The sequence below is a fragment of the Zalophus californianus genome, chromosome 2, assembly GCF_009762305.2.
Source record: "Zalophus californianus isolate mZalCal1 chromosome 2, mZalCal1.pri.v2, whole genome shotgun sequence".
Taxonomy (NCBI): domain Eukaryota; kingdom Metazoa; phylum Chordata; class Mammalia; order Carnivora; family Otariidae; genus Zalophus; species Zalophus californianus.
This window is the reverse complement of record NC_045596.1, coordinates 9,111,179-9,136,883: the sequence shown is the minus strand read 5'-3', so window position 1 is coordinate 9,136,883 and position 25,705 is coordinate 9,111,179.

The following is a 25,705-nucleotide window of genomic DNA, read 5'->3' as shown; positions in this document are numbered from 1 at the left end:
GGTACAGATATCTTTTTCTACTACTACTAATTCCTTAGGAAGTATCCCCACCATTGACTCTATTATTTTGTTTCATTGTTTTCTGGAAGTTATCATCTTTGTTGTACAGAGTGATGTACTAAAAACAAACCAGGTATTAAACATAAGAATTCAAATATTTTCAACACTGAAGAATATGGAGGCTGCAGATGGCTAGTGGTGCTTGATTTAACCTTCTCAACATCCATCTGTATATATTTGCATGGACTGCATGCTGTGCTATCGTAGGTACCAATATTGTTCATCTCCAACACTATTTGCTTTTTGACACCTCTCATTCTACATGCAGACCAAGACTATAGTTAGCAAAAAAAAAAAAAAAATACTTTTTTTGTTAAAAACCCAAAGTAAGCCCTAGTTAGATGAGCCCTGACTGCTGTTCTCAGGGTGCAGTTAGAATCTTTGAATGTTCTGAAGGAATGTCCTAAGAATATCCTAGTGCTGTCTCTTCATTCAAATTTAGATAGACCAGTTTTGGAGACCCAGTGGGATTTCCTCAGGAAGCCTTGTGGGAAGGCAGCCATTTAGGAGATGAGATGTTCTAGCTGCAAAATGGTCAGTGTCTGGGGCTATGATCAGTTTTCAGAGAAGACACTGATCTGTTTTGCATATAGCAAGGATCACACTGGTTATTGTCCTGGCTCTGACACTTATTTATTACTGGTACATACTGGCTCCAGTTATAACTCTCATTAAAATTTGTATGAATCCTTTAAAACATTTTCACAGTGTTCTTAAAATATATATTGAATGAGAAAAGGAAAGTGTTATTATATTCATGATACAGGAGAAATACCATTTGAAAGACTCTATACATGAAGCAAAAGAAAGATTCAAAAGCATCTGCTTTGTGTAATGAAGAGCAGCAGATTTTTTGGGAGGGGGTGGTTAACTCTGAAACAAGATTTTTAAAAGTTGTAGGAGAAAAAAAGTACATACTGTGTTGAAAAGAGAGATGGCTGAAAAGCAGGCTGAGTTGAAAAGGGAGCTGAGTAAGCAAAAGAAAGCCTGAAATTAACAATGAAATAGTTAAATTTGAATTGGCATTGGGACCAGCAAGGGTAAGAACTGATAATGAAGAAAATAAAACTGTGATTTTTGGATAACAAAGCTGGCTAGAGGAAAATGGGAAAGAGAAGGAAGTCATGACTGAGAAGTGAGAGGTGTAGAAGACCCGTAACTGTCATGCAGTCTACAGATAATTGAAGACACGACCAGAGCACTTGGGATGAGAATAACAGTTAAGATAGGAGTGAGGAAAACTTGCCTGCACTCTGAATGCTTGCATTTATGGATGGAAAGTCTGCTGAACATCAAGAAAAAATTAAATAAGCAAACACCTAAGAAAAACCTCTTGAATTTTTCCACTATTTTATTGTAAACATTTTTAACATGCCTACAATTGATCAGACTTAAGGTGCACATCACATGCATGTTACTTTGGTTCCATCACTAGAATTTTACTCTACTCACCACACATTCCTGCATCGAGTCTTCTCCCATCCATCCATCAACCCATGTTTTCTTTGATGCATCTCAAAGTACAGTGTTGACATTTGGGTGCATGCCCCTAAATACTGCAGAATGCATATTAATAACTACTGTTCAAGATTTGCTTAGAGTGTTTTGTCTTTAGATATATGATTTATATTCAATGAGATGAATAAATGTTATGATACTTTCACTGATTTTGACAAGGGCATGCCCTGGGGGTTTAAACCACGCACCCCTGTCAAGACGTAAAATATTGTTATCACCTTCATGTCCATCCCTTCAAGCCCTGTTCTCACCTTTCCTCCCTGAGCCAACCACTGTTCTGGTTTTTCCAACCCACATTGGCTTTGCCTGATTGGTAATTTCATATAAGTGGAATCACAAAGTATGCACCTGTTGTCGGAAGCTTCTTCCGCTCTGCAAGTATTTTGAGATCCTTCCCTGTTGCTTGTATCATTAGTTTGTTCCTTTTTATCAATAAGTGGCATTCTATTGTGCAAGGAAAGAAGTTTATCCATGCCCCTAGATCCACTTTTGGTTTATGATCAATAAAGCTGCTATGAACATTTGTGTACAAATTTCCTTGTGTGTTTGTGAAAATATGTTTACATTTCTTATAGGCAAATGCCTAGGAGGGAATTTCTAAGTCACAGAGTAGTTGTGTTTGATTTTAAGAAAACTACCTGAGCTTTACTCAAAGTAGTTATAAAATTTCACATTGCTACTAATAAGGTATGATAGTTCTGGTTGCTCTTCATGTTTGCCAAAATTTGGTGTTACTTATATTTTTAAATTTAGACATTTTGGTGTATATATAGATATCTTATAATGGCTTTCTTTTGAATTTCACTTATAATTAAAGATGTTGAGAGGGGTGCCTGGGTGGCTCAGTTGGTTAAGCATCTGCCTTTGGCTTGGGTCATGATCTCAGGGTCCTGGGATTGAGCCCACATCGGGCTCCCTACTCAGCAGGGAGTCTGCTTCTCCCTCTCCCTCTACCCCTCCACTTGTGCGCTCTCTCTCTCTCACTCTCAAATAGATAAAATCTTAAAAAAAAGATGTTAAGCAAATTTCATGTGTTTATCCATATACCTTCTTTATGGAGGGTTTGTTAAACTATCTTATTTTTGTTTTTTTTAAATATTATTGTTTTTAAATTGAGTTGTTGGACTTTTTAGTACTGAGCTCTGGAGCTCCTTATAAATCCTGGAAACCAGTCCTTTATAAATAAGATAATGCTTTTAAATATTATCTTCAAATCTGAGATTTTATTTATTTTCTTAAAAATATCTTTCTGTGAGCAGATATTATTTTATATTTTCAATTTTTTAAATTTTATTTTATTATGTTATGTTAGTCACCATTCATTACATCATTAGTTTTTGATGGAGTGTTCCATGATTCCTTGTTTGCATATAACACCCAGTGCTCCATTCAATAGGTGCCTTTCTTAAGACCCATCACCAGGCTAATCCATCCCCCTCCCCCCTCCCCTCCAAAACCATCAATTTGTTTCTCAGAGTCCATAGTCTCTCATGGTTCGTCTCCCCCTCCGACTTCCCCCCCTTCATTTTTCCCTTCCTACCAACCTTTTTTTTTTTTTTTTAACATGTAATGTATTATTTGTTTCAGAGGTACAGGTCTGTGATTCATCAGTCTTACACAATTCACAGTGGTGAGCAGATATTTTTAATTTTGATAAGCAGATATATTTTAAACTGATGAAAGTTAATTTTTCTTTCTTTCTTTCATTAATAATATCTTTCATGATTTGTGCATGCCTATATTAAATTATGGAGAGTGTTTCACTATTCACTGGGTGGCTAAACTGTGTGGCTAAAGTTAACAGGCAGGTACGTGCCACCTAGCGAAGAGACCAGCACAGATTTGAGGTCACTTGAACAGGCAACACACACACCAGGCTGAAGTGGTCCCAGCCATTTACTTACAACAAGAGAGGGGGTTGCACAATACTTAGCCCCTGAAATGCAGTGGTCGTCATGCCGAGCAGACCCACTCCACATCTGAGGCAGGCAGTGTAGTTCACTGACCCTATTTCATGTTGCAGTAGAAGGATGCTACATCTCTCTAGTGGGGTCTGAAATACAGAAAACTGAGGGCCTGCCTGAGGGCCAATGATGAACGCACTTAAGCAAAACACAGGTGTACACATCAAGCCTAGAAGAGGAAAAGATATTCCGTTTCAAGGCTAAAAGCCCAGCATAGGCTGTGAGGGTTCTTTATCTCTGAGTAAGAAAATGTTCCAGACCCAAGATGCCTCTTAAACAGCTGTGCAGTGGGTGAAGGAAGCTGTCCACTTCTCCCATCGCCCACTCCACACATACCTGCTAGACTGCAGAAATAGCAGGTAAAGCATTTCAAATCCGGTGAGATCAATGTTCACCCTGCAGGTGGAGGCAGAGCTGGGGAGCTGGGTCCCCTGGGGGCCCTGAACAAGCTGTACAGATGTGGTTTGCTTGGAGAGACTACCTGTCATTTTGAAACAGAATTTTACCAAGATCACTAGAAGAACCAAACCCAGGAGGATGAGCAGACCTCCCTAGAGGATGCTTTTCAATCAGGAACCCCAACTTTCTGGAATAATCCAACTAAAGAGATTACAAAATGAGTCTGGGGGGAGAGAGTCTATGGATGTACAGCTGATAACCATCTTGCCTGAATGTGGATCTTCTTAGTGTAGAAAAGCACCATCTCATGCCATGGGAGCATGCTCATGGTTGTGTTGTTGGGGCTGTGAATGGGATGCCTTGATAAGACTGGAATCTTGAATATGATTGGAATTGTCAATGAGGCACCACTGGAATATGTGACTTGGGACTAGTGGTCCAAAGTGGTTAATTTGTCATTAACACTCAGTTAAAGTGGCCCAATTTGCCATGCTTCATGGCCTGGGTTCACTGGAAGAAGTCCTGCATCTTCTGCTTCCCTCTTCTGGGGCCAGTCCCTATGATTTCACCCATTCTTGCATCTGAGATGGACTTCTATGTCCTGTTCTGTGGTGGACCCAACCAACAACCCTGGCCCTTACTAATGGTCTTTTGCCTTGGGCACTAGTATGAGTGACAAATAAATCTCCTTCCCAGTTTGCAAGTTGCTGCCATAGTTCCTCTTACCACAGAGGGGAGTCCTTAATGGTCCAGTCACCAGACCATATGGCTAGTCTGTTCTCAATAGCCCACAAGGCTGTAAATATGTAGCAGGAGCTGCTATAGGAGAGACCGTCAGAGCCAGAGTTCAGTCCATTGGGGAGAGCATCTTTATCCAGTTTTGGCCAAAGGTGACTATCTTTGGGGCAGATGGCTACAGCAGTCCAGTGTACTCCATCAGCTCTAGTTTTCATGGATTATCCATGAGTTAAATCAAACCATCAGCTGGAACATCTTCCAACTGTGAATTCCACTTAACTAAGGGAAAGGCAGGAGTGGCCCTGCAGGTCATTCAGTCCCCTCTGACAAGGCAGCTAGTTGTTCATGACTTGTGGAGTCAGTGGTCCCTCCAAGGCCCTGGTTAGTCTCTATCTTTCCTACTGAAGATAATCTCCTATATTTTTTTCTCTAAAAACTTCATGACTTTAGCTTTTATGTTCTGATAGTTGATCCAACTCCTATTAAATTTTGAATATAAGTGGGGGATTCATTTTTTTCCACATGGATATCCATTTGTTCCAGAACTATTTGCTAAGCGGTTTTTCTTTTCCCCATTTGATTACTTTAGCACCTTTGTCAGAAAACAAAATGATTTATATGTGTGGGTTTATTTCTGGGTCCCCTGCAAGGTACCATTGATACGTTTGTCACTTTATATGTCAATATGACACTTTTATTGAGATAGAATTTACGTATAACAATATATTAGTTTCAGGTGTACAACATAATGATTTGATATTTGTATATGTTGCAAAATGGTTACCACAATAAGTCTAGTTAACATCTATCATGACACATAGCTATATTGTTTTTCTTGCTATGAGAATTATTACGATCTCCTCTTAGGAAATATATGTTAATTAATTGAATTTAAATAAAGTAAATTAAAAAAAAAGACTTCCAGTATCTCATCCAAGTCCTTACTCCTCTCCAAGAGTTGTGACTGGTTGCAGAGCTTGTGAAGGGGCACAGGGTGTTTTCATCACTTAAAGAGACCATGTTCTTTGTTCTTCTTGTGACCATATGATAATCCTCTTGGTAAGGCCTGGGCCCTTTCAAGGAAGTCTCTGGTTCCCCAGCCCTACCCACAAATGGGTGGGCTAGTCTGCCTAAGCCTGGCAATGGCATTAGAACACCAGCCAGTCATAGAATGTTCTCTGTCAGTTCCATCAGTAAAATAGCTGATGTCTTTTCCATCTTATCAGTTTCCATCTTATCACTGGTGTGCCAGGAAAAAGTTTAACAGTTGCTCCCTGGCAGAAAAACAAGCTGATTTATACTGTTTGAGGATTTATTTGGTGAAAATACTTCTACCATGGTTGATTTCAAGCTACCAAAAAAAAAAAAGTCACTGACTATAGCATTGGGGTGAGACGCGCACAATCAGCTCTGGCTACCCAATAGGAGCCAGCTCCAATACATCGTTGTTTAAGATTTTGAATTCTAGAGGGGAGATTCTAGAACTTACACATCTAGGGGAGATGATATTTTTTAGGTGTTCTAAACTTCCAATAGGCATGTAAGACTAAGTTCCAAAGGTCAGAAAGGTCTACATTTGATGTGGACCTTGAATGATGTAGGAGACTGCTTGGGATATCAGAGGGAGAGCAAAGACACACTGGCATAAATGACTCAGGGGAGGCAATTCAGTGAGCCTAGAGTTCAGCATGCATATCTGGCAGTAGTAAGAGATTCAATCATTAAGTTAATTTCCATTTTGCTTATAAAGGTTTGCATGCCGTGTGAAACAAGAAAACATTTTCCTTTTATTAATGTTGCAAATTAATTTTGTTAATGTTTAATACTAGAGTTATTTATAGAATGGAATCTCTCTTTGTAAGGAAAAAGAACAACCTGGCAAACATCCTGAGCCTACGATGTGCTGATGTGAAGGTATTAGAGAACAAAGCAGCATTGACCCCCTCTGTCTCAGGAAAGTGAACTCTGTGTGTGCGGCACTGTTGGAAGTGGCGGGAATGAGAAGGTCAGGGGAAAACTGAGGGATGGGATATTGATGAGGAAAAGGCAAGGAAGGAACCCAGGAGTGAAATGGCCAGAAGGGACAGAGAAACCCTCTAATGGTGGAGCTAATACCACACTGATGACTACGATTCTATTACTAGCAAACATCTCTTAAACACTTACCATGGACCAGGCACCTTTACCAACATTTTATGTTCCTTAATGCTTTCACACCTCACAGTTATCCTAAGAGACAGATATTTCTACTTATGTCAGTTTCCCAGCTGAGGAACATGCTGATAGGTTAAAGAACTTCCTCAAGGTTATCCAACTGTGTGCAGAAGCCTGGATTCAAAACCAGCCAGAGCACACACTTCATCACTCTGCTGTACTGTCTCTTGAAAATGACGTTCAGGAACTGACATATCTATTACAGATTTTATACTGTTCAATGTGGGTGTGTGTGTGTGAACCCCAGTTCTTCAATATAAACCACTGTCTTCCTTAATTCTTTTTTTTAAGATTTTATTTATTTATTTAAGAGAGAGAGAATGAGAGAGAGAGAGAGAGAGAAAGCACATGAAAGGGGGAAGGGTCAGAGGGAGAAGCAGATTCCCTGCTGAGCTGGGAGCCCGATGCAGGACTCGATCCTGGGACCAGGATCATGGCCTGAGCCAAAGGCAGTCGCTTAACCCACTGAGCCACCCAGGCACCCTGTCTTCCTCAATTATTTATGATAGTTGTTATGTTTATTTGTTTGATTGTTTTTGTGGAAATGAATGTAGAGGCTGAGTTGACACTGTGAGTTCTGGAGGCTGCAATTAAGAGAGTCTATGGGAGAAAACAATAGCTTCCCTCACCTTGAAAATTCACTGAAAACGTCAAGGCATTTGTATTTTTGTGGATCCTAAAATGCAGGTGCTCTTATCTCAATCTGAAGTAATGAAGGAACCCAACAGACATCTGGTTACACATGCTACAATTTGGGTTTCATCGTGCAACTGCTGGGGAGACACTGGATGTTCTCAACATAGGAGAGGGATCTAACCAGATTTGCATTTCAGAATATGTGCCATGATGGTGCCATTGGCCATGATAGAAGAATGCCTGAGTAGGAGGAAAACTGGGAGGGAGGGCTCAGGTTAGGAGATTTTTGCAAGAATTTATGGGCAAATTATTTTGAGAAACTAAATCAGGGCAGTGGCAGCAAGAATGCATAGCACAGCCAGGACTTAAGGAAGGAGTCAGCAGATAGAATATATGGGTTTTGATATAAATTATTGGTTTTAGGGAATTAGAGGAACAATCACCTAAATTTAATACCTGGCTTTAGACAACTGGCCAGTTAACGGCAACTTTTACAAGACAAGGGATAAACTTGGGTTAGTGGAATTAGTTAGATTTTGAAATGTAGGAATGAAAGTCCTACGGAAACAACAGGCAAAATGTCTGGTACACAATTTGATATGGAGGTATGAAAATATGGAGAGGTTTTTCAAAAGTAAAATTTAAGATTACCCGTATTGGAGGAGGATGTAGGCATGGAATTCTGTGTCTCCCAGTATGGTAGTCACTAGCAACATGTGGCCTCGGAGCAGATGAATATAGCTAGCAAACTACAGACCAGAATTTTACATTTTATTTAGTTTTAATTAACTTAAATTTAATTTATCACACATGACCAGTGTCTACCATATTGAACAAAATAGGATATGTCCATTGCCACAGAAAGTCGGGTAGCACTGGATTAGATCTCTTGAGGACAGCAATAGAGAAAAGGACTAGGAATTTAACTTTTGGGAATGCAACCATTTAAAATAAATGAGGATCTTAATTATTGGCAATGAAATCCTGCTTGTATCTTAGCCCTAATAACTTTATCTCTGCCTTGTTTTCCCGTGTCTTACCTAGTCTGTGCCTTCATAACTCTTTCCCCATTCTCTCCCAGTTGGAGACCCTACATTGCTTTGGCCAACTTTCCCCTGTGGATGGAGTTCTCCTTCACCCAAAGCCCAGCTTGACTCCCCAACAATTCCATCCAGTTTCCCTGGCACTATTCATCTGTCTACGTTGAGCTCCACCAGTTAATTACCTTCATTGACTCTACTTGCCTGCCTCAGCACCCTTATACCCAAACAAACACTCTTCTTTGCTTCCCATCACATCAGTCCCTAAATACTATCTTCTGGTTATGTGACTGCCCTCCTCTATCCATCTCAGTGTTTTCTTTTGTGGTGTGTGTGTGTGTGTGTGTGTGTGTGTGTGTGTGTGTGTGTGTGCATGTTTTTATTTTTCTTGGATAGATAACTAAAAATGGAACCATTGGGTCAAAAGGGGGTGTATATTTAACTCACTATGAAACTGCCAAATCTTTCTCTCAAGATACTATGTCATTTAATTTGTAATGCACGTGATTCTGGCTTCTCCCCATTTTTATCAACATTTAGTGTGCTTAGTCTTTTACTTTTAGCCACTTTCATAGGTGTACAGTGGTATTTCACGGTGATCTTAGTTCACATTTTCTTAACTCATGATATGCAATTTTTATCATGCTTTTTGGTTTAATTTTTTTTCATCATGGTAAGTGTACTCTTTAATCTCCATTCTCTGTTTTACCTGTCCTCCTACCCCCCTTCTCTCTGGCAGCCTTCTACTTGTTCTCTATAGTTAAGAGTCTATTTCTCGGTTTGTCTCTCTCTCTTTTTTTTTCATTTGCTCATTTGTTTTGTTTCTTAATTCCACATATAAGTGAGATCATATGGCATTTGTCTTTCTCTAACTGACTTATTTCACTCAACATAATACACTCCAGCACCATCGATGTTGTTGCAAATGGCAAGATGTCATTTGTTTTTTACGGCTGAATAATATTCATATATACATATATATATGCCACATCTTCTTTATTCATTCATCAATGGACATTTGGCTTGCTTCCATAGTTTGACAATTGTAGATAATGCTGCTATAAACATATGATTGCATGTACCATTTTGAATTAGTGTTTTTGTATTTTGGGGGGTAAATACTCAGTGGCACAATTACTGGATCATAAGATAGTTCTATTTTTAATGTTTTGAGGAAACTCCATACTGTTTTCCCAGAGTGGCTGAACCAGTTTTTATTCCCGGCAACAGTGCAGGAGGGTTCCCCTTTCTCCACATCCTCACCAACACCTGTTGTTTCTTGTGTTTTTGATTTTAGCCATTCTGACAGGTGTGAGGTGATATCTCATTGTAGTTTTGATTTGCAGTTCCCAGATGATGAATGATGTTGAACATTTTCTCATGTTTCTGTTGGTTATCCAGATGATTTCTTTGGAGAAATGTCTGTTCATGTCTTCTGCCCATTTTTTAATTGGATTATTTGGTTTTTGGGTATTGAGTTTTATCAGCTCTCTATATATTTTGGATACTAGCCCTTTATCAGATATGTTGTTTGCGAATATCTTCTCCATCTCATTGATTATTGGGTGAATATCATAGTCTTCCAAATTCTTATTGTGCCAACAGGAAACACCAGAGAGCAAAAGTGGCAGTGAGAAGAGGAACAAACTGGGGGGTCTGAAGACCCAAGATTCATTGTAGCTGTCTTGTTTTCTCTAAAGTCTTGTGCAGGAATGTAAGCCGTTTAGCCCCTTGATTAAGGAGAGAAGAGCATCTGGCACAACGAGGTAGGTTGGGGAATTCACAAGTCTCCTCCACAGATAAACTTCTCCATCTCATCTACAGTAGAGCTTCAGGACAATCAACCATTTTAGCCTATGATTAACTAGTTGCATTATTATCAAAGTATTTTTAAAAATCATTGAAGATGGAGTGAAAAGGGCATGGACTTTGGAATGAGACAAGTTATTTAACCCAACTTTCCTCATCTATAGATGGAATTGATACCTGCCTTCTAGGGATCTCACAAATACAGCAGAAAGTAATTTAAGTATCTGGTGTATTAATTGGGACTTTGGGTTGAAATTGACAGAAATACAGGTCAAACAAGATTACACAAAAGGAACTTTGTTAGAAGGATGCATGAGTAGTCTTTAGGATGAATTGGCATTCAAACTTCCACCAAATTTCCAAGAAGCAGGAATCAGAGCGAGCTGGAGACCACAGGACTGGAAAGAGGCCCTCTTCTTTCACTGTTTCCCTACTGACTTTTGGACTATGTTGACTCCATATCTCCTACAACAAGTTGGCTTTTCCATGTAGCAAGGCACGTATGGCCACAAGCAGCTTCCAGGCTCACAGCAGCATCCTGTCATCACAGAAATGGGAATGTCTCCTCTCTTGCACCTGCAGTATGAAAAATTCTAGGGAAGATTTCTCTTTGACTCATTTTGAATAAGATGCAGTCATGCTGGACAGAGAGGTGAGATAGGGCAGATATATTTTGAAATATGTTTTAAAGAAACAATTCACTGGAGAAGTAGATGCAAAAGGCAAATCAATAAGTGTTCAGCACATCTGGAATATATTCTTGAGGCTCAGGAATAGGTGATGTAATATATGCAATGTTTTGAGAACTTCATGTTCTTATTAAATGAAGACCCTAATTAATAATCCATGTTCTAATGTCAGTACATTTATAATAACTAAGTTGATTAAAGATTAACACTTTTCTCTATTAACAGAAGGGTATCAATACTCTATCTTAAAACAGTTTTGGAAATTTGGGGTGGAAACATGCTAAGCTTACCCGTTCCCCACTGAAAGTCCAACCAATATGAAGGAATAGGAATTGCTATCAAGTACAGTTCAAAGACTCAGATTTCTTAATGATTGAACAAGAATCTAATCACTCCCAAATACATAGTTCCTGATAAACTTTATGAGGATAAGATTTCAACATGAAAATGAAAAGGCATTTTCACTCCCAGCTCAGAAGCCCCTAGGTGAATTATGGAGGTCTTATATAACTTCTCTGCCAATAAACTATTGCAAAGCTGCAGAGAATCTGGATGTGCTGACAGAGTCCTGATCCGTGTAACATACAGAGAAAGAAAATCATAAATAAGGTCAAGGGGGAGGGCAAAAGAGCATAGATGTCCAGTGAGTGTGAGTTCAGGCTAACACAAGAGGTCAGGAGACCAGGAGCATGGCCTTGCTACACTATCTTTATTCTCTCTTTAAATGTATCCCAGTGCAGGCCAGATTATTTGCTCCTCCTGCCTTGGAGAACAGAGAGAAACAATGGCTCCAGAAATTCCTTCCTCTATTTTATGATGTAAAGATACAAGGAAAAGAGAAGAAAGGTTTCCCCAAAAACATGTTTTTGACACTTACTAAAAGATTGAAGAACTCCTGACCCCCCTTCCCCATCCAATTCTTTCTAGCCAGTTCAGGATGCTCTCTTTGGTGTCTCTCCCGCTACCTCCAGAGTAGGCTACCCATATTACTGTGAAAAACCTTTGTATAATATGCCAGATGCAGAGACACCCTCTGCCATCTGGTCTCTTCCCCCAAAGTCATTGAGTTCATCTCCCAGTGTAGCCCAACTTTTCTTATGGCACAGTTCAGGGTGCCCCACAGATCACCCCAGAAAGTGCATGTCCTTTCTCCTTATTTTTACCGATTACATTATCAAAAAAGCAAGACTGCCTTTTGCTCCTATAGGCTTATCGGAATTTCCACCAGCTCTCCACCACAGAATGAAGAGACAGCACTATGAAGTTCTTTAGAAAAACCTTCTAACTGCTTCTTGAGAACCTCAGTCAGAGCTTATGTAACTATTGCTTACTTTGGGTTTTTATCAATGGTAAATCTTGCCTCCCTGATGACTGAGTTGTGCTGTCAAGAATGGCCATCCCAATTTTGTCTGACGTTGAAACTAAGATTGTAGAGAGGAGATTCTAAATGTCTGTTTTAGTCCAATCAGGCTGCTATAACAAAATAACCACAGACTGGGTGGTTTATAAACAGAAATTTACTTTTCATAGTTCTGGGGGCTGGAAAGTCAAGATCAAGGTGCAGACAGATTCAGTGTCTGATGAGGACCTCTTTCCTGGTTTGTATATGCTGTCTTTGCGTCTTCACGTAGCAGAAGGAGGGAGGAAGCTCTCTGGTGCTTGTTTTTTGAAAGCACTAATACCACTCATGAGTGCTCCACCCTCATGACCTAATCACCTGTCAAAGGACTCACCTCTTGAGTACTATCACCTTGGGGTTTAGGATTTTTTTTTAAAGATTTTTTTTAATTTATTTATTGAGAGAGATAATGATAGAGAGAGAACATGAGAAGGGGGAGAGTCAGATGGAGAAGCAGACTCCCCGCTGAGCGGGGAGCCCGATGTGGGACTCGATCCCGGGACTCCAGGATCATGACCTGAGCCAAAGGCAGTCGCTTAAACAACTGAGCCACGCAGGCGCCCAGTTTAGGATTTTAACATGAATTTTGGCAGAATGCAAGCATTTAGTCATTAGCAAAGCATTCCTTTGAAATCCGAATATATATATGTATATACTTATATATATTTCTCCAAGTTGTAATTGTATATACAATTGTACATACAATATATGAAGAATTTTTTTTAATGTTTGGAAGATTTATATTTTTCAAATGAATTAAAATATGTTATGCTTTTGGTGTTCATTAGGTACAAGGTTTATTCTGTAAGAGCAACATAAGCAAATATAAGAAATACCAAGAGGTTTACAATGAGTTCTCTAGGGGAAATGATGAAGTATAGTGCACCTTGTTCCGTAGCATTAAGTGAAATACTTCTTGGGAAGAAAAAAAAAAAGTTAAGACTTTATTTATTTATTTGACAGAGAGAGAAAATGAACACAAACAGGGGGAGCAGCAGGCAGAGGGAAAGGGAGAAGCAGGCTCTCTGCTGAGTAGGGACCCCCAATGTGGGGCTTGATGTCAGGACGCTGTGCTCATGACCTGAGCTGAAGGCAGACATTTAACCAACTGAACCACCCAGGCGCCCTGGAAGAAGAATTTTTTTAACTTGGAAAATGAATCAAAGGTGGTACAGTGTTGGTTCAAAACATGAATTCCTTTTTAAAGATTTTTCCAATTGTTTTTGTTTTTATTTATTTATTTTTCAATTTATTTAAATTCAACTAACATACAGTGTATTACTCGCTTCAGAGGTAGAGGTCAGTGATTCATCAGTTGCATATAACACCCAGTGCTCATCACATCACCTGCCCTCCTTAATGTCCATCACCCAGTTACCCCATGCCCCCACCCACTTCCCCTCCAGCAACCCTGTTTTTGCCTAGAGTTAAGAGTCTCTTATGGTTTGTGTCCATCTTTGATTTCATCTTATTTTATTTTATATTTTATTTTATTTTTTTTAATTTTTCCCTCCCTTCCCCTATGATCCTGTTTTGTTTCTTAAATTCCACATATGAGTGAAATCATATATTTGTCTTTCTCTGATGACTTATTTTGCTTAACATAATACCCTCTAGTTCCAACCATATTATTAAAAATGGTAAGATTTCATTTTTTTCTGATGGCTGAGTGATTTCCATTATATATATACATATACACACACACACACATAAATAGTCCATATTATATATTCCATATATATATGTGTGATATATATATATATACCATATTTTCTTTATCCATTTATCTATCGATGGACATCTGGGCTCTTTCCATGGTTTGGCTGTTGTGGACTTTGCTACTATAGACACTGGGGTGCAGGTGCCCCTTTGGATCACTATGTTTGTATCCTTTGGATAAATACCTAGTAGGGTAATTGCTGGATTGTAGGATACCCTATGACCCAGAGATACTGGAAGTCTTAGAAAATAGATGTTTTCTCTTTATTTCACCAGAGAAGGGAAAGGAAGGAAAAGGAAGTTTCTTGAATTATAAAGTTAATTGCATTTTTTGCAACTTTGTTTACCTTCCTGTCTCTCCTACTAGGCTACAGTATTCTTGACGGCAGAAAAAGTTGCATCAAAGGCAGTTTCAAGAACATGGTAGGTGCTCAATAATTGTTGAGTGGGTTACAAGGTCAAGATTGGCTAATAAAAATGTTGAACTTTACTCAAGCCCTATAATCCTAGAAAATAGTAATCGTTAAGAAATCCTTCCATTCTTGGTGTTCTTTCCTGCCCTGTGGCAATAATATTTTTGAATAGACTCCCTCCTTACACGTCTGGATCAGTTTGACACCAAACACATAGGCAACTTGATATCCAGTAATAGGTGCTATGGAGATGAGACTCTTTTTAATCCCTATAACTAAGGGTAGGGTTCATTGCAAGATTTAGAGACTGAGCATCTAAAGGTCACAGATGTTGGTGATAGCCAAAAGGGAGGGCAGCGAGCAAGTCAGAGGAGCACTAGCAATTTAACTGACAACTGTAATCCTCAGAAACCCTTGGGAGTTTTTATCAATGCCCCACCCCAGATTACTGAATCAGAATCTCAGGACGGGAACCTGGAATCTGCATTATTAAAGAGGTTTCCAAGTGATTTACATTCACAATCAGTCAGAGGAAATTTTAAAACTTTTACTCCTTCATTTGAATCCTCTTTATTGAATCTGCCAGTGTTTCAAATTATGCATTTCAATATTAGCAGAATTGAGCCGTGCAATTTAAATTTTTAATCCCTAAACATTTAAAATCAGGCATTAATTTCTAACTCATGCCCCCCTCCTTTGAACGTGACCTTTATTTTAATAGTGATGAAATTTGTGAAGCATGCTTCATTTCCCTGATTTACTATAACACAGCTAAATTCATGTTGGAAATAATTAGACTGTGGCTCCATATTAAATCCTTAATATACACACACAAGTGAAATTATTGGTTCTTCTAAGCCACCCAGTTAAAAACATAGATAATGGAAATTAAATTTCCAGTTAAATTTCCCCTTTTTATGACTCAACAGAGCTTGTCATTGCCATACAAATCCAGGAACAAATAAAGGGAAGATGACAAAGAAATGAAGGCCCTGCCTTCATTGAATCAGGTTAATTGTTAGGCACCTGATGGCAAATGAGCAGCTTGAGAGATTTTCTTTCTGAATAGATTGGTTTTTTTTGGCACATTATAGATGCAGCCTCAGGCTACCAAAAATGAGTGACGGATTCCAGTATATGCTTTGGCCCCGGATTTACTTTTTCCTTATTCCATATCACTTGCCAACATGGTAGGCAGTAAAATGCAGTGGGGGAAAATATGAAGCCAAATAACACAACAAAATACTGGAACACCTCTAAGGGTCAATTTTGAATCCATAAAGTGGCTGTTAATATTTTCCAATATTCACTCCAAAGAACATTAGTGATCACTGTGGTACTTCTGAGTCCCCTCTGGAGTAGACAGAGAAGGACAAGAGGGAAAAATACATTGTGGAGACATATTTCTCTGAAGAAAGAGGGAGTCTAGAAATGTGGTCATAAACAGGCATGCAGAGGAAAGCGGACATTAGAACAACTGAGCAGTATCTATATACGGGACATGGCATCAATTCTTTCATTTAATCCTCACAAAACCTTGCAAAAAGGTGTTATGCCTCTCATTTTACAGACAAGGAAACTAAAGCTTATAGACCCTCAGAAACTAGACCGTAATGACAGATTCAGAAGGTTATGGGGCTCAGATGCCTAGGCAGGAACACAGGACTCTAGAGTCCAATAATTATCCATTTAATTCCAATACTTCCTAAAATAAAGTGGTGCACTTTTGTATGCATCTTCTCATTTAAACCTGATAACAATCTTGTGGGCATGGAGAGGGTATTTATTATATTCCCCTAACTGAAAGAAAAGGGAAGAAATAAAAGACTTTCACTGTTCTCTGTTATGTCTCTAAGAAGGATACCTTCATACTAGATTCATTTTTAACACTTCAAGCTTGTACCTTCCAGATACACATTTTATGTCTCATCATCCAGACACTGCTGTGGTAGCCCTCCTCAAAAGGGAGCAGACTTGAATTAAAAGATGTGAATCTCAGTTCTGCCTGCTACTATGTTATTTAATTTGGCTATTTCTCTCTGAGGTTCAGGGGTGCATTGTTCCCAGCACACTGTGGGTGCCTTTCAATGTACATGCTTTAGACTATAGGATAGGCACACCTGGTCTGGCTCCAACTGGCTGTGGGCAAGCATGATGAGCAATGGAGGTGTGGTGTTGACTGAATGCTGAGATCAGATGGGGAGCTAGGCGTGAAGAACATTGAGTTAGCCAAGAGTGTGGTAAAAGCTGTGTCTTAGCAAAGACTGTTTCTTCTGAATTGTTTTTTTTTTCTGAGGCAGTATTTTTTTTCTTTTGACAAGTCTTTGGACTTATCCATTATAGCTTCTTCACTTCATGCACTGACCTGGTCACTTCTGTTGACAGAGCAACACCAAGTTCTTCTGACAGGAAGAGCTTGGCACTGCTTTCACCTTCATAACTGGCTGGAGCTCTTGGCTTTGGAGACCTTTCCAAGTTTTCTTTTTTCAAAGATGGGAAGGTTCAGTAAAATATGTTCCATTAGCTTGGCAATATTTTGAACAAGATATTCAGTGCAAATTTCTGTGTTGCTTCTTTAAGTGGTTAATTTGAGAAGAATTTCCTCTACAGCATTTTAAGCAAGAAGCCATATCTAGCTATTTATCATATAAATAATATTTTAAAATGTATCTTTTATTCATGCTATATTATTAATATATAAGTGAAAACAACTGACATGTATTAGAAACATACTATGTGTTAGATACTGGGCTTAAGATGTGCATTAGTTTCCTAGGGCTATCATAACAAAGTGTCAAAGCGGGGGGCAGAGGGGCCTTAAACAATAGAAATGTATTTTCTCCTGGTTCTGGATACTAGAAGTCCAAGATCCAGCGGTTGGCAGGGTTGGTTTCTTGTGAGGCTTCTCTCTTTGGCTTGTTGATGGCCAGCTTCTTCCTGCGTCTTCCCATGGTCTTCCTTCTGAGTGTGTCTACGTGCTAATCGCCTCTTCTTATAAGGACACTAATCAGTGGCCTTCACAAAGATTGGATTAAGGCCCACTCTAATGACACCATTTTTACTTCTTTACTTCTACAAAGACCCTACAAATGAGGTCTGAGGATTAGGAATTCAACATATGAATTTTGAGGGAACGTAATTCAGCCCATAATAGGTATTTATATGGATTCTTTTCTATAATTGTAAATTTTGCATAATTGTTCAAATTTTTGAATGAGGATAATGATGCTGAGTATCCCTCACAAGGTCATATTGCTGATAAGTGACACAATTAAGATTTAAAGCTAGGTCTGTGACACTTCAAAGCTCTAATAACCAGCCCAGTGCCTTTTCCACTCTTTGCCATATCTTCTTCCAGGAGTTCTAACTGCGTATATTAATGTTCATCTCTCCCCAGACATTTGCACAAGTTGATTCCATGTAGCTGTTGCTACAGACTGATAATATTTTGCCCACCCACATGATGTTAAATGTTGCCTGAAGAATGGACATTTCACTTCAGGCATTTTGTAGCACTGTCTTAGCTAGTTTGATAGAATTTGATGCAAGTGTAGTTAGAGGAGTGTGTTTTGCTCAAGTTCAGAAAATTTTAGGGAGTTTTGTGTGAGTTACAAGTTTACCTTTTAAATGATGTTGAGATGTGAATTCATCCATGTCTTAGTCACTTCTGGCTGCTATAACAAAAATACCACAGACTGGGTGTCTTTCTTTTTTCTCAAAGTCATGGAGGCTGGGAAGTCCAAGGTCAAGGTGCTGGCAGATCTGGTGTCTAGTGAGGGAATCTCTTCCTGATGTGCAGATGGCCATATTCTATTGTATCCTCAACATGGCCTAGACAAAGAGAAAGCAAATTCTCCCTTAGCTTTTCTTATAAGGGCATTAATTCCATTATGAGGGCTCTACGCTCATGTCCTAATTACTTCCCAATAGCCCCATCTCCAAATATCACAGTGGGAATTAGGGTTTCAACATATGGTGGACGCAAACATTCCGCTTATAGCAACTCATGAAGAGCGATGCCTTTGACAGATGTGTGGCATCACACTTTCACATAGGCTGTGCTCTCTGATCTTAGTACAAATGTGTTCTGAGGTAGAAAATGCCAGTTTCATTATGACCTTGTTAATTTGCACTATTTCCCCTTCCAAGCTTCTCAGCGCACTGGTCAGACCAGGCTTATAGGTGGTTATAGGACAAGTCAGGAGGTGGCTATTCTAGGACTTGAAAAGTAGTAGTCCTGGGTCAGAGAGAATTGATTACAAAACCTGTGGAGGAAGAGCTTTCAAAAGTGTCTTTTTGGCCACACTTATGGCCACATCTCACTTGTGTGGGATTCTGTTGTTTTCTATTAAGACTAATTATGCAGGCATAAGTCATAACTTCAGAGAGAACTCTGTCAGGGAAGATAAGATAAATGTGCACAAACTTAAAATACAGGTAAGTAGGAAATTGAATTATAAGGAGGGTTTAAATTGTTTTCTGTAGAAATGTTTTAAACGTTTTCTGCTTCTGTATCATAAGAGTGGTCAATTTTATCTAAAATGATCAGTTGTGACAAGGTAAATTTAGCTGAAACTTTCAGAGAATTAAAGGGAGTTTCTGATTTAAGAATGAGCAGGAAAGGAGGATTATGAGGTAAATATAAGCTGGAGGGACTGGTGGGCATGATGTGGGTGGGAAAATGGCAGGTTGGAAAGAAAGAAAGATAAAACAGTAGTTAGAAAGTGATAGGAGAATTGGCTATAGATATGATTTGGTCTCAGCTTATTATGGAATATAGGTAGGGCTCCCTTGATAGATTAAGGGGTGGAGTAGATTCAGAAGGCAGTGGGTATTGTTTATTTGCTTTTCACAAGATGAAATGTCTCTCTTCTGGAAAATCACAGCAAAATCTCTTTTCTGGATTTTGGAATAAAGCCACTGTCACCCATCTTTGCCTTTTAAGTTTTCACATCAGAATTTGGTCCCAAAGCAATTGGTCCATTTTTTTATTTTAAAGGAAAAAGTCTTTTGATCACTCTCCAGAAATTAACATTTGCCTTAACTGTTTAATAAGCATTTGTAGAGAATCAAGCTGTGAATTGAAAAAACTAAAATGCAAACAAAGGTGATCATAACAGCAATATTATCTATAATAGGGAAAATTAAAAATGACTTTTTTCTGTTTAAAGGAATAACAAAATAAATTGTGATATATCTATACAATGAACTACAGTGTGACCATTTTAAAGTTTTGATTTTGTATGTAAAATTGGGCAAAAACACAACGACATAGAAACAATGATTATCTGGATATAATCTGGGAAGTTTTTTAAAATAAATTTTAATAAATTTACCTATTTTCCAAGTTTCAAAAATTGATCACATATTTATTAGATAATTAGACTAAAAATTAAAATGAATCTGAAGTCAATTCCAGATAATGGTTTCCAGTAATGGAAGCACCTTTGTAATAATCCGTAACAATCATGTTGAAAGAAACATCTGTTATCCACAGGATATAGCCTAGTCATTGATATTCTAGTCCTTCAACCTGTGTATAGTTTATTTTGTCCCCAGACTTTTGTAAATAAGAATAACCCCATCCTCTGGGTGGGAGGTGGTGGGTGGAGGTGTCAGTGGCACTCATATTCCAGCCTTCTGATTGGAGGCTCATGACCAAATCTGATTCACCTTTATACCATCAGAGTATACCATCAGAGTATAAACATCAAGGCATACTTGCTGGTTGTGTGAAAAATCCAGTCAAAAGATTTGTTCTTTTCACAAATAGTGTATTACTCATCTGAGAATTTTGCCCAAATTTGTTTTGGGGATTTACCCAAATCACATACTTCACGTATCTATTTGTGTTGTATAGAGTGCACGTTGATGAAATTTGCCTTATGGAGTGGGGCAAATCCCAACTATTCCCCTTACTGGCTTCATGACCATGAACAAGTCACTCATCTCTGATTTTTATTTTATCAAAGGACTGGCATTAAAATTAAATTAAAAATAAATGTGAAAATATGTAGCATTGGAACAATAGAGATAACAGGTATTGAGCTTGAGTGGACTGCTTTTTTGGTCAACATGATTGATGGCAGGCATTTTGGAGAAATCCTGGGCCTTTCAGAAAAGAGTATTTAGGATTCATTATAGTAACGTGCAATGATGACAGGTGCGGATGTGTTAAAGAGAAGACCTGACCCCTCTTAATATCAGAGAAAATGTCATTGCTGGTTGCAAAACCCACCAACTGCCTCCCAAGCATTCTACAATAGGAAATAACACACTAGATTTGAGAGTCAGGTGTAATCTAAAATTTAAAAGGACATTTGCAATGTTGGCTGATTCATGACCATTCCAAAATGTGCCAGGAATGCACAGAAAAATCTTGGTAAATTTACAAAGTGATTTTTCTCCATTCCTCAAATGTTTCATCATTCACCTAAAGATGCTATGAAGACAGGAGAAAGATCAAGTAACATGTGACCCAAGGTGATGTAATAATTCCCCAAATAACATAATATTGTCCCAAAGGAAATGAACTCCAGGCACTTGGGTCCATTAACTGTACCAGTCCTTTGTTTTAGGTTTTCAGCGGATTATAGAGGCACCACCATCTAGTGGACTGAGCAAGGATTTTTAGAATAGGAAGATCACACTCACTAACTCATTTTTTTCCCTTTGTGTAAAATGTGATTAATCACATGTCTTAAAAGAAGGAAAGAAGGTAAACTTTCTCTTAAGTGAATTCCATGTGTATGCATTATGTAATAGGATAATATCTTTATAATAACCCTTCCATTTTAGATGAGAGAACTTAGTTTTGGGGAGACAAATTTATTTATTTATTAGATTATTTATTTGTTTATTCGATAATTAAACTAAAAATTATGTTATTTGCTTTTTGGTGACAGTGGACTTGCTGCCAAGTCCACCTGACATTCAAACAATGAGAGAGCAATGCTTACTCCACAGCACCATGTGCATGTTAATGTTAAATGTAGAGAATTCAGTGGGCTTACTGTCCAGAACTGGGATTTCATTTGTGACTCTGACAGTTATCAACTGTGTGATCTTACACAATTTATTCAACTTCTGTAATCTCTGAGGTTATCCCTACATAAGAAGTGAATATAACACAAGAACATGTATTTAAGTTCTCTATAAATTCTAAAGGCTTGGGTTTGTTGTTATAATGGCAAGCATCTCTATTTTAGTTCATGTTTTGTGTAAACACAAAAATGCAATAGAGAAAGAGAGAATATGGGATGAAATGGGGAGGATGGAAACTGGAAAGAGAATTTGACTTTTTTTAGTTCTTTGATTGAAAATTCCCAATCCCCATACTACTTTTGTCAGAAGAATCACCCAGATGTCAAAACAAAGACTTACGTTTATAGACATAGGAAATTAGATGGTTGCTTCATATTTCCCCACCCTCAGCAAATTTGCACCCCTATTAATGGCCATCAATGAGAGTCTAGGATTCTTTTACATAATATGAGATATATGGAGAAGCTGTTTTTTATTTCTTAAGATTTTTAGAATTCTCATACTCTTGGGTATTATAGCTTCCAATTCCTTCTTTTCTTCTCTTTGAGAGCACATACATTCAAAGACATGTTACTGACAAAACAAAGATCCTCTAATTCAAGACTCTCAGAAAGTACCTCTCTAGACAATCCCTTGGCTGATAAGAGATAAATGAAAGGAATACTTCACAAGGATCAGTCACACTAGTATTGCAATTAATACTTTTGCAACAAAGAGATAAAGAAACCAGATTAGAGCCTAAAAAGAATTAAATACAAATTCCCTGTGTTCAAATTCAAGATTTTCCTTCTACTAGCTATGTGACCTTGGACAAGTTATATAGTCTGCCAATGCTTTAGTTTCTTCATCTATAAAATGGAGTTAATAATAATATCTGCTTCATAACTTTGCTGTAAAGTTCAAATAAATTAATATGTGTAAGGTGCTTAGTACAGGGACTGATACTTAATAGGTTCAGTATAAGTGCTTGTGATTTCTACTTTGTACCACCAAAATGTTGTATGTATGCTGTTTGTCCCCTGTGTTTTGATTTCTCATTAATGTTTCACTTCAGCCCATGTCCTTTTCTCTTACACTCCATGATTTTTAGTTTTTTACAGTGGTGCACAAAATAAGGAAGAATATAGGAAGAATATGTGACAGAGACCATGTATGGTTCACAAAGCCTAAATTATTTAATATCTGGCTTCTAATTTAAAACAAGTTTGCTATTTCTTGCTTTAAGAGACAGAGACAATATTTCACTAATTTTTCTGTCAACGTATTTTTGGTACAGAGAGAAAAGGTAAAGAACAAAAAGGAGGGAAGTGTGTCCAAGCAAAATACCATGGACACTGGGAGAAGTTCCAACCATATACATCATGGAAGACTTCATGTAGGACTTTAAAGATGTGGGTGATCTCAGTGAGAGATTTGATCAACTCAAAATGATTAAAGATTTAAATTTAACACATGAATCTGTAAAACCCCTGGAAGAAACCATAGGGGAAAAACTTCATGACATGGGTCTAGGAAATGATTTCTTGGATGTAACACCTACAGCGCAAGCAACAAAAGCAGAAATAGACACACAGGGTTTCATCAAAGGAAAAAGGTTCTGCACAGCAAAGGAAACAATCAACAGCATAAAAGACAACCTACAGAATCAGAGAAAATATTTGTAGGCCACATAGCTGCTAAGACGTCAATGTCTAAAATATGAAAGAAACTGAATAGCAAGAAAACAAATAACCCAATAAAAACATGAAGGAAAAACCTGACTAGACATTTCTCCAAAGAAGACATACAAATGGGCAACAGGTATAAGAGATGCTCAGCATCATTAATCACCAGGAAAATACAAATTAAAACCACGATGGATATCACCTCATACCTTTTAGGACGGCTGTTATAAAAAAAAAAAATCAAAAGGTAAGTTTTTCAAGGATGTGGAGAAATTGAGATTCTTTTTCATGTTGTTGGTGGGAATTTTATGGAAAACCTATGGAGGCATTTCAAAAAATTATTTTTTTAATAATCCAGCAATCCACTTCTGAGTGTATATCCAAAAGAATTGAAGTCAAGATCTCAAAGAGATATTAGCTCCCATGTTTATTGCAGCATTATTCACAGTAGGCAAGATATGGAAACAACCTAAATATTCACTGACATAACAATAGATAAAGAAATTATGATATATGCAAATGATGAAATATTATTCATCATTAAAAAATAAAGAAATCCTGCCACTTGTGATAACATGGATTAAACTGGAGGAGATTATACTACATGAAATTAGTTGCAGAAAGATAAACACTGCATGGTTCCACTTATCTGATGTACCTAAAGTAGTCAAACTTAGAGAAACAGACAGTAGAATGGTGGTTGCCAGGGATAGAGAGGAGGGGAAATGGGGAGTTGCTGTTCATCGGCTGTAAAGTTTCAGGGAAAAATGACGAAGAAATTCTAGGCATCTGCTGTACAACAACTAGACCAGGAATAATTCCTGTTTTTATCATTCAGACTAAAAAATTTCATAATTCATGAGGAATTGCATAGAGCACTCAGGAAAGTCTTACCTCAGTAGAGGAAATATAAACCCTAGACTAAGCTTTGCCCCAGACACATAAGATGTCATAAAGCAAATCCAAAATATCCAAAGTGTCCAAGTAACTTATCTGCATTACAGCACAAAACTCAAGATTGTGTATAGGATTACAATATAGAACCAATATTGTTGGGTCTTGGTCTTTTATTATTTTTTTTTTTATTATTTTTTTTTAATTTTATTCTATTATGTTATGTTAATCACCATACACTACATCATCAGTTTTTGATGTAGTGTTCCATGCTTCATTGTTTTCGTATAACACCCAGTGCTCCATGCAGTACGTGCCCTCCTTAATACCCATCACCAGGCTAACCCATCCCCCCACCCCTCTCCCTTCTAACACCCTCAGTTTGTTTCTCAGAGTCCATAGTCTCTCATGGTTCATCTCCCCCTCCGATTCCCCCCGTTCATTTTTCCCTTCCTTCTCCTAATGTCCTCCCTGCTATTCCTGATGTTCCACAAATAAGTGAAACCATATGGTAATTGACTTTCTCTGCTTGACTTATTTCACTTAGCATAATCTCCTCCAGTCCATCCATGTTGATGTAAAAGTTGGGTATTCATCCTTTCTGATGGCTGAGTAATACTCCATTGTATATATGGACCACATCTTCTTTATCCATTCATCTGTTGAAGGGCATCTCGGCTCTTTCCACGGTTTGGCTATTGCGGACATTGCCTCTATGAACATTGGGGTGCATATGGCCCTTTTTTTCACTACATTTGTGTCTTTGGGATAAATACCTAGGAGTGCAATTGCTGGGTCATAGGGTAGCTCTATTTTTAATTTTTTGAGGCACCTCCACACTGTTTTCCCAAGTGGCTGTACCAACTTGCATTCCCACCAACAGTGTAAGAGGGTTCCCCTTTCTCCACAACCTCTCCAACATTTGTTGTTTCTTGCCTTGTCAATTTTTGCCATTCTAACTGTTGTAAGGTGATATCTCAATGTGGTTTTGATTTGAATTTCTCTGATGGCTAATGATGATGAACATTTTTTCATGTGTCTGTTAGCCATTTGCATCTTCTTTGGAGAAGTGTCTGTTCATGTCTTCTGCCCATTTTTTGACTTGCTTATTTGTTTTTTGGGTGTTGAGTTTAAGAAGTTCTTTATAAATCTTGGAAATCAGTGCTTTGTCTGTAGTGTCATTTGCAAATATCTTCTCCCATTCTGTGGGTTGCCTCTTTGTTTTGTTCACTGTTTCCTTTGCTGTGCCTTAATCCCCAAACCAGGCAAAGATCCCATCAAAAAGGAGAATTTCAGACCAATATCCCTGAAGAATATGGATTCCAAAATCCTCAACAAAATCCTAGCTAATAGGATCCAACAATACATTAAAAGGATCATCCACCACGACCAAGTGGGATTTATCCCTGGGATGCAAGGGTGGTTCAACATTCACAAATCAATCAATGTGATAGAACACATTAATAAGAGGAGAAAGAAGAACCATATGGTCCTCCCAATTGATG